Here is a 17,288-nt window from a genome sequence, read left to right as displayed (position 1 = left end):
TTATTATCAGTAGCTCTGTTTCCATCCACCTATTTTTATGTGCATTTTGGGATATTCAACCCATGTGACCAGCGGACCAATCACATTGAAGCATCTCAAATGTTGGTTTGGTCATTCTGAAGCCAAAGTCAGTCATCAGGATGATTTGATTGAATTCCAATTTTTTATTACAGATATTTTGCGCCAGTTTTTCCAGGAAATGACTATTTTGTTCTCTTGAAAACATGGGATGGAAACGCTGCTTTATTCACAAATGTTTTATGCCATATTCCAGTTTTGCAAATAAGTTAAATTTGCATCTTGGAATTAAAACGTAGCTAATGTTGAAAATTATTTGAGGATAATTTGATGAATAGAAAGTTTCACACAAATCTGAAGCAGCTTAACTGTTTTCAACATTGATGATAATCATAAATGTTTCTTGAGCATCAAATCATCATATTAGAATGATTTCTGAAGGAATGATGCTGAAAATTCAGCTTTGATCACTGGATATAAATTACATTTTACTATATATTCACATAGAAAACAGCTATTTTACATTATAATAATATTTCACAATTTTTACTGTACTTTTGATCAAATAAATGCAGTCTTGGTGAGCAGAAGAGACTTCTTTCAAAATAAATGATTCCAAAATAAATTATTCCACATGAGTTTTTTGTTGTGCATTGAGGGATTTATTCAGTAAATGTGTTTTCATTGTAGTTTATGTGCATGTCTTCATGTCAGATAAAAATGCATCTACCCTAATTGAGCGCGTTAGTTTTTTATGCACATTTTTAGAATTTATGCACATATTTGCATTTCCATCCAGCAGTTTTTATGCAATATCCCAAAATGCACATAAAAATAGGTGGACGGAAACAGAGCTACTGATAATAATAATAATACAAACCATTGTTAATAATTGAGCATCGGTAATAATTGATAACTGAGCAGCAAATCAGCAATGATTTCTGAAGGATCATGTGACACTGAAGACTGAAAATTCAGATTTGATCACAGGAATAAATTGCATTTTAAAATATATTCAAAAAAAAAAAAAAATCAATTTTAATAATATTTCACAATTTTTACTGTATTTTTGATCAAATAAATGCAGCCCTGGTGAGCAGAAGAGACTTCTTTCAATATAAATTATTCCAAACTTTTAGCCAGTAATGTGTGTTAATATGGGGAGCAGAAAACACACTAATGCCCTTCAGACAGAGTAGGCCATAGTGACGCTTGTTTTCAGCTTGAGTTTGTTGACGCAGAGACAGACAGACATACTTTATTGATCCTCAAGGGCACATTCAGGTAGTTCCAAATGTGTTCCAAACTCTAACATAATAAATCAAAGTCTTTAGGTGATAAAAAAAACAGCTCACAGAAGCTAATGAACATGGAGAGTAAACAGCGAGGGTGGCAGAGGTCCAGCACAGACCACTGATTTAGCCCCCATGCTAATGGCAGTGAACACATATCCTCATCAATCACGCTGTCTGCCGCGGAGGCGGACGAACAAATAGCTGTTTGGTGCTCTCAATCATCACGGACATGCTGTCTGCTGTCAAATCCTCTACTTAACGTCAGGTTTTACCCAGCAAACAAGAGCTTACAGCTACTGAAATGTGCATCTTCCCTGCACAGATAGCTAATCTCCGTCCCGCACATTCTACGTTATTATTTTGTCTCTGTGTTTCAATCCTTTCTCTTTGGCTGCAATTTGCCCTATAAATGGATTTCTAGCTTTTAAGTCGAGCCGCTGTATGCTAATACTCTCCAACCCTTTCAAGCTGTGCTTTCCAAAAAGTAGCTCTTAAGCGCTGTGCATTAGGAAGTTTTCTAAATGATTATGTCAGATTAGATCAAGCTGGAAGCGAGTCGCATCTACTTTGGTGATCTTCTCATGTCACACAAATTGCGAGCACAAACTAAAAAAAGTCTCACTGTGGACCAGACCAACAGATTTTATTGCTAAGATGTTGCCCGTTCATGAAGTCAATACTACTCTTATTGTGAGTGCTTCATCAGTGCACGTTATTACAAAGAAAAAAAGCCCACAAATCCCTCATATTTTTCAACCACCTGTCAAATAGATACGCTTTAAACAATCCAATCAAATCCTTATAGATTAAATCAAGCCCCAGGATGAATTTCTCATTGAATATCCAGTTTCGCATCAGATTACAGAAGTCAAATGGGTTGAAAATTCCCTTTCTTAAAGAGTTAGTTCACCATAAAATGAAAATTAAGTCATCACTCTGGTGTTGTTCAATATTGAAAATATTGAATATTAAAGTTGATAAGATATTGAAATATCTGACTTGATTGCAGACTTTAGTATCTTGGCAAATCTGAGATATTGTTGAGAATCTACTGGAACTCATTTGAGATTTCGGGAGTTTTTCTCAGGAGGAAATCTGAGGTTTCTGCTTTTCAAATAAGAACCATCTTAACTTTCTTCAGATGCTTCCAAGGAAAACAGTGTGACAGGCAACTGAAATAAATGCATTCATGATGCTTATGGACTGACACCGTTTTAAGTTCATTGGTTTCTGTGTTGGAATCGGAATACAGTCCATTAGGGAAACAACAATACCTCAAATCAAGAACAACATAAAGCCATCATCTCTTATAACACCATTACTTCTGTTATATCACCCTAGAAACATGACGTCCTCCACACAGCATAATAGCATAACACCTCTCCTTTCACCACAACAACATCACTGCTTCCGTACCATCCAGACATGGAGGAACATTCTGGGTCGTGATGGCAACTAAAGCCTCCTGGTCCAATTATTGAATATTGCAGGAGTGTATGACCGACAGACAGAATGATGGATGGAGGGATTGGTGGAGGGATGAATGGAGGACTGGATGGATAGGTGGAGAGATGGACGGATTGGTGGAGGGATGAATGGAGGGAAGGAGGGATGGACATAATTATCAAAAGAATTATCTGGCTAAAAGGACTGCAGCACTTCGATTCAAATTCACATTCATGAATAGAAAAGGAAATGATGTTAAATTCTGAGTCGTGTGACACTTTACAAATGTGGACTCAGCTAGAGCCCTGATATTGAATTTTCTGACAGGTGCTCTCAGGTCTAAAACTAGCATCGATTGGAGTCTAGACGTGTTTAGTCAGGAGCGAGAGGGCCGGTGCTTCTGTACTACAGGCCACATCTAAATGGCTCAGCGCTAGGTGAACATTAAAAAGTTATTAATCAAACAGAAGCACCTTGGAATTTGTCGCAGGCTGATAAATTGTCTACTTCGCCTGGAAGATAGTGGGCAAACATAATCACTTCAACGATTAGTTTAGCCTTACAAGATCTACAATGCATTTAAAAAGTTGTTAGGAAACAATAAAAACAAAAGGTTACTTTTGTGCCATGGCAGCAGTGCTGAAAAATCACCCGGATTGTTAGAGGAACGTGGCGGAGTGGAAATGCTCGAGAACAACAGCTGGAACGCTGGGTACAAACATCAGTCCTGATGGCGGGAAATGTTCAATAATCGCAGATGAGTAATCGAGCATGTTTATGTCATCACATGAAATTATTAAAGAACTGTTTTTGGTTTTCTTCCAGACTGCTTCTACAAGCTTGATCTTGCACCAGTCATGTTAACAAGTAAGGTCATGAAAGTGATTTAGCGATTATTGTGATTTCATCTGACCCTCCATCTCATTCAATAGAGTAGCACAACCCTTTATCATAGCCAAAACCCATTATTAGAGACCAACTCCAGCCTGTAAGATGGATTAAAGTAGAATTAGCTTTGCCAGGATTGGTATAGAGGTTCATTCTGATATGAATTTTAATCCAGGATTTTTCAATTTGACATGCAGGTTCTGCCAGGACTGGTCTTTGTGATATAAACGGTAAGCCAGCATTGGTAAATTTGATTTAGAGGTTCTGCAAGGATTTTCTGAACCAGTGCGGGTCAATTTAACTCAGAGCCTCTGCTGATATGAGGCTCATTTGATTTTACTACCAAACCTCAATACATTCGCAACAGAGCTTGTCTTTTTGCCGTGGATTAATTTTAGGAGATGAGAAGAACACAAGCTGTTTGCTAAAGGCAATTACTGTGGAGACATAATGAAGAAATGAGTTATACTACAACAGGCACTTTAGTGTCATCAATAACAGTTCATTTACACAATTCAGACCAAACAGTGTTCCTACCAACTGAGGGTTGCTAAGACAGATGTGGGTGCAGTTCACAGGTACGAAACCGCTCTGACACCGGCTCTAGTGTGAACACGCCCTCAGAGCTGCTAGTCTGATTGTAAAGTTCTGCCAGTATGAGCCGGATTGACTCTGGTGGAGCCCGTGAGGCGACAGGGACAGATGGAGGTTGAGCCGGACTTTCACAGCCAGCAACTCTCGCCAAACACACGGACCCGTGAGAGAACAGAGAAACTGTCTGCATGTAGGCCACATTTTATATGCATATCATCTGCCACTGATATGACGGTCGTTTTCATCCCTAAATGACTTAAATTTAGAGATGTTACTGAGTTCAGCAGCTTCTGATGCAAATGAGGAATGTAATTAATATTTCTTAAAACAAGAGCTCTTGAGCAATAATTTGGTTTTCATGGGAATTAATTCAAGGATCTGCTGCTAATTCACTTCTCGTACACCGGGGTTTATGAGAAGATGAAGGGTTGGAAGAATGAAAGAAAGATTGAGCAGCATTTCAAATGAAATTAGTATTTTCTGCCTGAAGAGGTGGAGGAGTCTCATCTTCTGAGGATGAACCTGAACTGACCCCAAACCAGAGTGTTCAAAACAATAAAACTGAAATTACTCTACTTTGGGAATGTGTGTGTGTGTGTGTGTTGTAGGAGAACTGTCTTTTTCTATTCATTTCTTCTGTCTGTCTTAATGTTTTCCATCAGTCTCATTACCAGGCAGGTTCAGCTTTCAGTGCAGATGTGACTTTATGATGTTATTCGGTCTGTGTGAGATGTTAATGATCCTGGTTCATTACTTCAGTAGGGGTTTGTCTCTATCATCTAATGGTGCTCCACATTCCTTCCTCGGCTCCGTCGCTCTTTCTCTCTCTTTTAAGATGATGATACATGGGACAACTTTTGCCGAGCGATGTTGCTTGGGCACTTTCCCACTGAGAATGGGAAACAAATATCAATCTAAAGAATCCAGATAGAAATGTGTTGCCCATTCTCAATAGGAAAGGGCCCAAGCAACATCGCTCGGCATCATTGCTCAAAAAGTTGCCCCAAATATCATCACCTTTACCCCATTTCCACCAAAATAATGCTTGAGTGGTGAATTTCCCTCAAAATCAATTCATTTATTTTACCGTTTTTGCTCTTATTATGACAGGACAGTAAGTTGACAGGAAGCAAAGTTGAAGAGCGAGAGGGGGACGGGATCGGGAAAGGTCAATGAGCCGGGACTCAAACTCGGGAAGCCCGAAGCGCAACTCACAATATGAGGCATCATGATAGTGCTGCCCACTAGGCTATTGGCATTGACAACCAATTCAAATATTTAACATTTTTATTGTATTCATCATCACATGAATGCATTTAGCTCCTTTTTAAACATGCAATACGTAGGATTTTCTGGGTAAAAAAGAACAAAATTCCATTATTAAGCAAGTACACAAATTTACTACAGCAAGCTTACAATGACTTATATTTTTTAAGTCAGATTTGGCGGGAAATTTCATAAAGAAAACAAGGTTCAGCTACTATCGGTATGCGAGTTACTTGCTAAAACATTTGCTTGCAGGACTTTCTTCTTACTGTCAGTGGGTGTACAGTGACAGATTGGCACTTATAAGATCATTAAAGGGAACCATGTGTATTTGTCCTGCATCTTATGTTTCAACCACTGAAAGAGATAGAGAACCCAAACTGAAAGTGAACAGGCCTGTTATCAAGTTGTGTGAATACACTGTAAATTAATCCAACAGTGCTCTCACTCACAAAACAACTGCAGATTCTAGATCTATCTATCTATCTATCTATCTATTGTTCTATTGTTCTCTCTATCATTCTATCTAACAATCCATCTTGGATTGATTTATAAATAAATGATCCATTAAGAGGGTCTGTCTACATCAATTACTGATAAACGGCTGCTCGGCTAGGGACCTTTGTGTGTGTGTGTGTGTGTGTGTCTGTGTTGATTAGTTCCAATCAGCTTCAAATGTTCAAATCAGATTTTTAGAACTCCAGCCTTCTAATGGTCTGACGATGGATTTAGTTACAGACCTAGTTACTAAATAACCTGCTTTGAGTTCACATTTTACATGGAAACACAGAACCAGGCACCAGCTCATGGTCATGGGGAGAATCTTCCTCTCTCTGTCACCCCCTCGGGCTTCAGGTTTTGCTTCAGGAAATAGACATGTGTCAAGGCGAACGCGGAGCTGTTTTTCATCCCTTCACGCTGATTTCCACATGAATGGCATCTTTGACAGGCATGACACACCCTGCGGATTGGTGAAGCTCACGGACAGATTGGTTCTCCCAGTAAACCGCCTGCCCTGACAGCTCAACAGTCACGTGACTCCATCACAGTTTCTCTGCATCTCAATTTCTCCTTATTGGCCTGCTGTAGTGCTGGGTGATATGACTGTTCAGCAGAATACATGTCAGAATACATGATTATGCAATACCATTGATAACATAGTATGCATTTGACTGGATATCAGTGAGTGGACACGACTGCTTTACAAAACAACATGCAGTAATTCTGAAAATAAAATATAAAGTATTTGCAATATTGCATTGCATGAGTTGCATTGCATAGTAGTTAGTTATCCACAAATAGTCATTAAGAGATGATTATTAAAATATAAACCATTTTGCATTAAATTTATAGCAGCGACATCTAGTATATATACTGTTCCAGTGATATTAAATTACTCTGTGAAATGGGATCTCGCCCAATCACGAGATCCGTCAGGTTGAATGACTCAAGTCTGTGACGCATGACCGATCTGTCGCATTCTCTGAAATCAGAGGTGAAGCTCGTGCCCCGTGTCACAGGGCGCTTTTCAAAAGTATTCATCTGCAAACAGCTCGTCAATTTTTTTGTCTTTTTTCCATCTTAATTAGATGTCTGCTCTGTCAACGCCTCAGGAAAAATTCAGATGTGTCCCACAGAACTTTTAAATTATTCCTGAAGAGAAGAACCTCTGAAGCAGAACATGTAGCTTCCCTCTGCGTCCGCGACAGGGACTGACAGCACGCGAGTTATCAACCCACTGCAGACTTCTGTTGCAGCCATGGGGGAATTTTAAAAGCATGCGCTCAGAATATCTAAAAGGCTTCGGCTATCTGTCTCTGCATGCATCTGAAACAACTGTTAACCCTCCGCGATTAAGACGGAACTGCGGTAAACGGCTGGCGGCCATCTGATCCCTCTCTGTCAAACTGCACTCCATATGCTATTACACGGCTAATGCTGCATGCTAACGCAGGCCGCAGGATTTATCTGATATTATCTCACTCTTATCCGCCGCTAAAAGCGATTTTCGCTCTTGCACAAAGAAGCTTAGAGCATTCTCTGATACCTCATCAGCCAATAACCAACAAAGATAAACGCCTCCCCTTTAGACAGCAATGTGAATACAAAAGACTCTAATCGCAGAATTATGACCTCTACTTCAAACCAGACCTGGAAAGACAACTCATGTGCTTCACTATGTCCAACCTACCAAATATCATGCCAAACAAGTGTCAGCATCCTCACAGCATTTGAAAGTGTTTTGACTGAGTCATCAAGAAGACTCTTTGTTAATCACCACATGACCAGTGGAATTAGTGGTGTTTGTTAAGTCACGCATCATTACTGCTACTGCTCATATTGAGGGCTAGTGATTTCAACAAACTCCTACATTAACATGTAGCTCTTATCAACATCCTAGCAATTATATCTGATTTCATTTACCAGCCCATGTATTTAAGAACTAGGGTGCAAGATCAAAGAATAAAATACATGACAGAATTAAAAATAGACTCTGGAAAAAAAAGATAACAAACCACATAGTCTACATAGCGTGCATCATTCCCTACTTACAGTGAACCATACAGATTTTAAGGTTGAAGATTGACCCCTTCTTAATTAATATTCCTTGTCTACAGTATAATGCTATCCAATCATTACACTCAAATCCAAACTATATGACATTTTTAAGATGATCAAACCAGTTATTTTTTATAATCAACTTTGGCCTGAAAATATTCCTTTATTTGAACAATTTCAATTTGATGACTGTGCACTTTAAAAAATGCAGTGTTATATATATGTATATGCGATGCGCCGGCGCGGTGAAGTTTCAGCTCAAAATACCCCATTTATTATAGCTTGTCAAATTTGCCCCTATTTGGGTGTGAGCAAAAACACGCCGTTTTTGTGTGTGTCCCTTTAAATGCAAAAGCAACTAAAGTTAAAGGTGCCATAGAATTGAAAATTGATTTTACCTTGTCATAGTTGAATAACAAGAGTTCAGTACATGGAAATGAGATACAGTGAGTCTCAAACACCATTGTTTCCTCCTTCTTATAAAAATCTCATTTGTTTAAAAGACCTCCGAAGAACAGGCAAATCTCAACATAACACCAACTGTAACGCAACTGTCGGGATCATTAATATGTACACCCCCAAATTTTGCATATGCCAGCCCATGATCAAGGCATTAGACAAGCTAGTATTAACGTCTGGATCTGTGCACAGCCGACTTTATGCAGGTAAGCAAGCAAGGACAACAGCAAAAAATGGCAGATGGAGCAATAATAACTGACATGATCCATGATATCATGATATTTTTTAGTGATATTTGTGAATTGTCTTTCTAAATGTTTCGTTAGCATGTTGCTAATGTAAGTTAAATGTAGTTAAAGTTACCATCGTTTATTACTGTATTCACGGAGACAAGAGAGCCGCCACTATTTTCATTTTTAAACACTTGCAGTCTGTATAATTTAGAAACACAACTTCATTCTTCCTAAATCTCTCCAACAGTGTGTAATGTTAGCTTTAGCCATGGAGCACTATCAAACTCATTCAGAATCAAATGTAAACATCCAAATAAACACTGTACTTATGTGATTAGACATGCTGCATGACGAACACTTTGTAAAGATCAATTTTGAGGGTTATATTAGCTGTGTGAACTTTGTTTATGCAATGTATTATAGAGTCGCGAGCTTGGGGGCGGAGCGTGAGCATTTAAAGGGGAAGCACGCACATATTTAATGATGCCCCATAATAGGCAGTTAAAAAAAATCTAGGGGGTATTTTGAGCTGAAACTTCACAGACACATTCAGGGGACACCTTAGAGTTATATATCATCTTGTGAAAAAGCGTGCTAGGGCACCTTTAAAAAAGTGAAATCATAATCAAGGACTCCTTTAATAGATATGATTGTTATTTATATATAACAGAGATTTTAGAGTGCATTTTTATTATTAAAAATGAAAAACCTTCAATATCAGGTTGACTGACCCAGCACTATGTCAAAAAACAACCCAGCATATGGGTTAATGTATAAACCCGACAAGCTGGGTCAAAATAACCCAGCATGTCCAATATGTACCCACTGCTGGGTTGCCAAATAACCCATAAATGCATTGTTTTTAACCCAGCATTTTTTAGTGTCTCAAAAATTGAAGTAAGTAAGTATTTTTGTTCACTTTGTACAGTCTGCGATGTATAAGTCTAATTCTAATTCTCTTCAACATGATATGTTGTTTGCATGGTATTCTTGCATTTTTTTTAAATAAAAAGGTGGTCAGACTCTGAAGTATTGTGCATACACATACAGTAGGCTCGTGCACACCGCTTTAAATCAGGAAATATGTGCCGGAAAAACATGACACCTTATTTGTTTCAACATACCCGAATAATGATTAGAAGCTGTGGTTGTATAGATTAAGTATCTGTGATGAACTGTACATCAATAAATCTACAACAATCTCATGCTATTGATACAGACAACAGTGCAAGTTATTTTACGCTACTATTTGAAGCTTTCCGCTTTAGACGTGTGATAACGGCTAACAGTTTCTATATCTGTGTGAATTTTCACTTCAAATAATCAGAACATGTGCTGTAATGATTCAGGTGTTCATTAGGATGTGATCTAACATCCGTCTGACACGAAAAAAAAAAAAAAACCCGCTTAATTAGGCCCAAACCTGAAAGAAATACAAGCCTGCACTGACACAAGCTAACCAGCAACTCCATTAGTGCTGCTGACAGTCTCTATGATACATAAACGCCCGGTTAAATTCCACACACACACTTAGATGAGGTGCTGAATGGTGGTAGACCAAGAGACATGGCAAAAAACATGCCGTGTCTGAATTAAACATGATCAGCATTATTAAGCCCAGAGGCTGTTTGCGTAACCGCAACCAGAACAGAATTATTATCTTTTCCATAACCAGCCCAGAGCATTCTACTTATCATTAAACTAAATCTAATATGCACGCCTGTGAATATGATAATCCATATCATCAGCATAAACCATTTACTACCTACAGAGCATCACCCGTCCCATCCAGCATCAGGACGGGGACCAAAGCATCGGTTAGATCGCCTAGAGCTGTTTTTATCCACGTGAATTAAATATTCTGCAGCGCATAATCCAGCTGTCACTAATCACAATGTCAGTGTGTGTGTTGCATTTCAGAGCTTAAGATGTCCAGAACATGGATTAGTTTGATACGCAGGAGATCTTCTGGAAACTCGCGCCGCAGCTGTAGAATCGGTGAATCCATCTGTTTCGGTTCCGAACTGGCTAGTCCGCAAACCAATCACAATCAAGTTCTATATCACGTGATCGTTGTTAAATTCGGTGGCGGCTGAACGAATGGCACATTTCATCAGGCTTCTGTTTACACAGTAATTATAGTATTACAATAATAGAGCCCTCACACATCATTCCTCACGCTGGGCTACAGGAAAGAGTCATCAGAAAGCGGACGTGTGCTGCTGCCGGGTTTAACGTGTGAGTAATAACGTTATTTTAAAGACAAACTGCAGACTCGTGGGTAGAAAGAGATAAACTGATGAGACCTGTGTGACTGCTGCCCACTGACCAACACACACATTCAACACTGCAATCTAAAGGCAGACATACTATAAACTTACATTGTTTTTATATAGTCAATTACTACAGATTAATGTTCACACTATCCTTAACAGATAACCCTGGATAGATAGATAGATAGATAGATAGATAGATAGATAGATAGATAGATAGATAGATAGATAGATAGATAGATAGATAGATAGATAGATAGATAGATTTTTTTTTTAAAAAAGTTCAAAGCTATTTACTTGTGGACAAACCCTTTTTATTTAGAGAATGGTATATTTTAATTGGTTTATCGATGACTTTTTCAGTGGCCTTGGTTCATAAAGTATTCTTTCCATTCATTATCTTCACAGGGATTTAAAAATCTTAAATAACGAGACCTAAGCCTTGAACTAACAGGCTGTGAGATGAATCACAACATTACAACGTTTGATTTGAAGCAAAATGATATGAAAATTGGAAAAAAGACAATAGTTTGACTTTTTATTGAACTTTACTTTATTCTAGTTATTTAACTACTATCCCACAATGCACTGCAAATTATGTAATTGAATAAAAATGAGTCTGACTAAAAATGAGTAAAATATAAAAATGTTGATTATAAGTATAAAATATAAGATTCCATTATTTGACGTTAACTAACAATGATTGACATTTGAACATTTGAAAGTGAATTAAGACAAATATTAGTATTGTAACTTGTAGTTGAAAATAAATTATTATTAATTATTATAATATAAATGAATATTATTTTTTGACAATACGGTTGGAATTTACTAATTTACTTTATTCATTTTGATTTGACTTGGACTGTTACTCAAATCACATTGAAAAAGAGGTTTACGTCCACTTTAAAGTCCAGCTACAGTCAAAATAAAACAATATTTTGTCTATTTACTTGCATGTTATGTGATCATTAACCAAACATGTGAACATGAACATGTCAGTAAATAATTGAAATATTCATTTAAAATCTGAATAATTAGTTTAAGTCTAAGGGGTTCGGCTCACCAAAAAAAAAAAAAATCACATGCAATCACATTCATACATTTCAAGTGTCCAAATACTTTGTAGCCCCTGTATATGATACTAATTCCATTTAGTTCTAGTAGGCCTATGTCTCGGCTCTCCCTCTCAGAGAGAGAGAGAGAGAGAGAGAGAGAGAGTGTGTGTGTGTGTGTGTGTGTGTACATGGTTTGTATACATGGTTTATGAGGACACAAATTTGTCCTTGTAAACCAAATGGCTTACTAAACATCTTGAATTGTGGAAGTGTCCTCATAAAACATGTTTACGTTGTAATACCCATGTCATTATACACATTTGTGTCCTCATGTATGTGTGTGTGTGTGTGTGTGTGAGTGAGTGAGTTATGTGCCAGTGGCCCCCAGCGGCCGCTGCTCCATTCGCGCTCCCAGCCGCAGACAGACACACCCCAACAACAGCAGCATGAGCTCCGGGACTCAATCCGGACTGCGGTACCGGACCTGCTGCGTTTATCTGACCTCTCACATCGGTCTTACTGTGATTTTACTGTGCCCAAAGTCTCTGAGTTACTGATAAATGCAGCAATTCCCACCGGTCCTACTAAAAGAACCGTTCAAAAGCGCAACTTAGGCTCTCCAGCAAACCTTTACATAACCTATAGCCAACATCCCAGCGTCCCATAGCCCTACATTGACATTTAAATGTGAAATAAACGGGCCTGAGAATGTAAATGGAAAGTTTAATGACTGTTAATGACCAGAGGAATCTCTGAAGGTCTAGCAGAAGCAAGGCGGTCCTTCAATAGGAAGATCAATCAACATTTTCTGACTGACAACAACAGTAATGCCAAATCCCATTAGTTATTTTCATCATCGCCTCTTAAAAATATCGCTCTTCCGCTAATGGGTCTGCAAGTCCTGCTATGCGCATTGAGTATCCGAACCAAAGACACGAATTTGTTTTCAATAGACCTTCCAGATTGCATAATAATTTGCAAGGTACCACACCACAAGCAAACAATCGCTCATTATTTAATAAATGTTTGACCTCTAAGGTTTGATTTATTAAACAACGAGCTGGCATTTGAAGAAAAGCAGTGTGATGCTAAATATAGTCATCAAACTGAACGCAAATAACCAAAGTATTGGATCACAGAGTGTTTTGTTGGTGTTCTTATCGCTTAAAATGAAAACAATAAGTGCGTTACCTCCGTCCTGGAGCATCCAAACGCCTCTCAAGTTCAGAGCAGCACAGAAATGTCCGAGATCTTCTGATAGATGATGTCTAAATCACCTCCTCTGGGTCCAGAGTCTCGTAACAATATGCTCACCAGAATAAATATATTCTATAATACATATAAAACGATAAATGTATGAATATAGACCAAGAAATCTCATCCGAATGCAGAAAGTGGCGCGAAAATCTTAACGGCGATTCTTAACGGTTCTTCAATCCAAACGGCTCCCTCGATTCAAACGATCTTTGAAATCCCACAACAGACTTTCGGTTTCAGCACATTTGATTAATAAAGGCGATTTAATCCAATATTTTTTAGACTTCCAAAACACCGTTAGAATGATAAATTCTCGAACAATCCATAAATGTTGATGGTTTACTTCTGAAGGAGGTCCGGTCAGACTTTTCACCTCACGTCGGATCGCCTCAGAGGAAACACGCCATATAACTACATCGACTGAGGTAAAAACAGTACGATATCGTCGTATTTAGTACATAAACACGAAAATTAGATCATCTGATGAGAAATGCGTTTACAATCCCCTCGGATAAAGAACAAGGGCATGAAAAAAGACGCAAAGGACAAAGCGTCCATTCACACCGGCGCTATTTCCCTCAGAAAAGCCCATCCAGTTTGCTCAGAATACAGATATATTTTCCAGCATTTCTCCAAATGCAGCTCGCAGTTTCGTTATCATAGATCCAGTGGCCAACGCAGAAGGGATCCCACCCACGTTTATTTCATATGCGCATTTTTTCCCAAACGGCATCCTGCGGGAAACGGTCGCAGAAACCGAATTAGAAACATTTGGCACCGCGCTGGAGTCGCTGATGTATTGCTTTACTCCTCATGAAGGAGCATCTGCGTGTCCCTCCCTCGGTAACAGTCCACTCACGGCGAGCTGAAGACAACACTGCTCTGTGTCTGTAGTGTGCGAGAGGATGAGAGATGGATTTGCACACATGCCAATAGCGAAATTTCACCTGCCTATTCCACATAGGCTACTTTAAATGCACATAGTTTTGAAAATAGCCACATTTCTTCTTTAAAATTAGTCAGGGGTAATCAACAACGTTATCAAGACAAATATAACATTTAATTGTTTACCACACAATCATTCTGCATTATCAATCCACACCAAAAAGGGGGACAGGGGCTAGTTGTCACACTTCTGAGAGTAGGATTGAGTTTTAAAGCCAGTTAAACCTTAAAACCTTAAAGTCATGTCAATGGAAAAGCTATTTGCAATATTATTGGAAGAACAAAAAACAAAAACAAAAAAAAAAAACATTTGTGACAACATGCCCAATAGGGAAAGCTGTTATATGGGGTAAGTTGTCACAGTGGGAGTCTACCATAGACATTTGTAATGGATTTATCAAAATTTTGAGGGCCTTACTATTTGGGTCACACTTGGTACCTTTAGCCTTGAAATGAAACTTTTGTTTCTTTTTCAGGAAAATCAATATAATATATTTTTGTTCAATAATATTTTTTTGATTATTATTTAGAATTTTGAGGGAATTTTATGATACTATGCACTATTTATATCATTTTTATTAGCTATTTTTACCATTAAAATTAGACGGGCTAGTTGTCACACTTCTGTGGGTAGGATTGAGTTTTAAAGCCAATTAATTTATGGACAAAAACCTTAAAGTCATGTCAATGGAAAAGCTATTTGCAATATTATTGGAAGAAGAAGAAGAAGAAAAAAAGTGACAATATGCCCCAATAGGGATGGGACATTTCCCTCAGAAATGGTATGGGGATAAATTGTTACAATGGGAGTCTGCCATTAAATTCATATAGACATTTGTCATGGATTTTCAGCAATATTTTGAATCACACCCTTAATTTTTGGGTCACACTCGGTACCTTTGTGGTCAAAAATGACTGAAACTCTGAAATGTAACCTTTTTTTTTTTGTTATATTTATATTTATTATATTTTTGTTCAATGATGTTTTCTGGATTATTATTTAGAATTTTGAGGGGATTTTATGATACTATGCACTATTTATATAATTTTTATTAGCTATTTTTTACCATTAAAATTAATATAATTTTTTTTAATTATGTTTCAATAAATGTAATATTTTAGATTAAAATAGAGTGAAGGTAAAAAACAAAACAAAAAAAAATATTCATTTCGGTCATTTGTTGGTCACTTTTGACTGCGGAGGTATAAAGGTGTTACTTTTTATTTTTCGACCCTTTAACATGTCAAAATCATATCCATGTTTGTGTGTGTGTGTGTGTGTGTGTGTGTGTTCACAAAGCTAATGCGACAAAAGTAATTCCATTCCAACAAAGTACAAATTTAAAAAAAATTCAAAGCATAAAATGTTTCAGTTTCAGTTCTGACAGAAGAGGCTAAATACATCAACTCCGTGACCCAAACTGTAAAATAAAAATGTTACCACCCTGCATATGCTAAAAACAACAATAATCAACAATATTTTTCATATTAAGTTAGTGCTGTCTGTCAGAATAAATCTAGTTTAAAGCAATGTGTCTTTGGAAAATGGAGTCACATGTGTAGTGTCCTTATGATTGGCTGTTTTAACATGAGCACATTGATTTGGCTCCACAGTTCTCTGCTCTCTAAACCTGAAGCCTGAGCGAGACGTGAGTGAATTTTCTAATGAAAGAATCCCTCGACTTCAAAGACAGCTGGTGAGACGCTGCTGGTTAATATTGCATAAAAACTATGGAATAGTTAGGACTATACACATGATGAGCTGAAGTGAAAAAGTATTAAAACACTTGTGCTAGTTATGGATTGAGTCTTGCTTCATAAAACATCACACTTTACTGGGGTTTACGTAATAGTTTATTGTAAATGACCTATTACCTAATATATATACACCGATCAGGCATAACATTATGACCACCTTCCTAATATTGAGTTGGTCCAACTTTTGCTGCCAAAACAGCCCTGATCCGTCGAGGCATGGACTCCTCTAGACCCCTGAAGGTGTGCTGTGGTATCTGCACCAAGATGTTAGCAGCAGATCCTTTAAGTCCTGTAAGTTGTGAGGTGGATCCTCCATGGATCGGACGTGTTTGTTCAGCACATCCATGCACAGATGCTTGATTGGATTGAGATCTGGGGAATTTGGAGGCCAAGTCAACACCTCAAACTCGTTGTTGTGCTCCTCAAGCCATTCCTGAACCATTTTTGCTTTGTGTCAGGAGCATTATCCTGCTGAAAGAGACCACAGCCACTTTCCATGAAAGGGTGTACATGGTCTGTAACAATGCTTAGGTAGGTGGTACGTGTCAAAGTAACATCCACATGGATGGCAGGACCCAAGGTTTCCCAGCAGAACATTCCCCAAAGCATCTGCTGGCTTGCCTTCTTCCCATAGTGCATCCTGGTGCCATGTGTTCCCCAGGTAACACCAGTTTTGGAGATGCTCTGACCCAGTCGTCTAGCCATCACAATTTAATGCATGCATTTTTATTGCCATTTCAATGCATTGTGATGCACGCACGTATGCATTTTACAGCCATATTTCTCAAAACCCGCAGCATCACGTAAGGAGCTGATAATTGCATTGCCGCGTTGAGGACGGAGCGTTGCCTGAGCAGAAGGTTTTCTCCAGATAGAGGAGGTGTGGGAGATTTTGCTGAGTTTTGTGGCTAATGCAGAAACACGCTGTTCTCCCGTCACTCAAACGCCACAGCAGCACGGCAGGGATTCACAGATGTGTAGACATATCTAGGCCTCACACAGGGCCGGAGAGTGGGAAAGAGATGAGGTGATGGAGAGGGAGAATGTGCATGTGATGAAATAGAGAAAAAAAGAGCATGCATTAGTTTGCATTTGCTGAAATGTTTAGCGCTGATGCCATTCCTAAGACTCTTTTCAGAAATACTGCATTACAGAAATGTGTGGATAGTTCACAGCTGGGTCTCCAGACAATGAACGTCAGTAATAAATGACCTTCACAAGCATACAGCGAGGACCAAA

At 38.3% G+C, this 17,288-nt stretch overlaps 1 protein-coding gene across 2 annotated transcripts in view; it reads right to left on the bottom strand.

Moving 5' to 3' along the window:
- The window catches only part of lrfn1 (leucine rich repeat and fibronectin type III domain containing 1), a 160,316-nt gene extending 145,837 nt beyond the window's left edge, over positions 1-14,479 (bottom strand). Inside the window, exon 1 of one of the 2 annotated variants that reach the window (XM_048161049.1) lies at positions 13,281-14,479. The gene's annotated coding sequence lies outside the window, so the exon portion shown is untranslated. The remainder of the gene's footprint in view (positions 1-13,280) is intronic. The other variant, XM_048161046.1, reaches the window with a different exon arrangement.
- Between the last annotated feature and the right edge of the window lie 2,809 nt (positions 14,480-17,288).

This window comes from Megalobrama amblycephala, linkage group LG16 (assembly GCF_018812025.1).
Source record: "Megalobrama amblycephala isolate DHTTF-2021 linkage group LG16, ASM1881202v1, whole genome shotgun sequence".
Taxonomy (NCBI): Eukaryota; Metazoa; Chordata; class Actinopteri; order Cypriniformes; family Xenocyprididae; genus Megalobrama; species Megalobrama amblycephala.
Note: the sequence above shows the minus strand (reverse complement) of the source record. Positions and strands in the feature narration are given on the sequence as shown.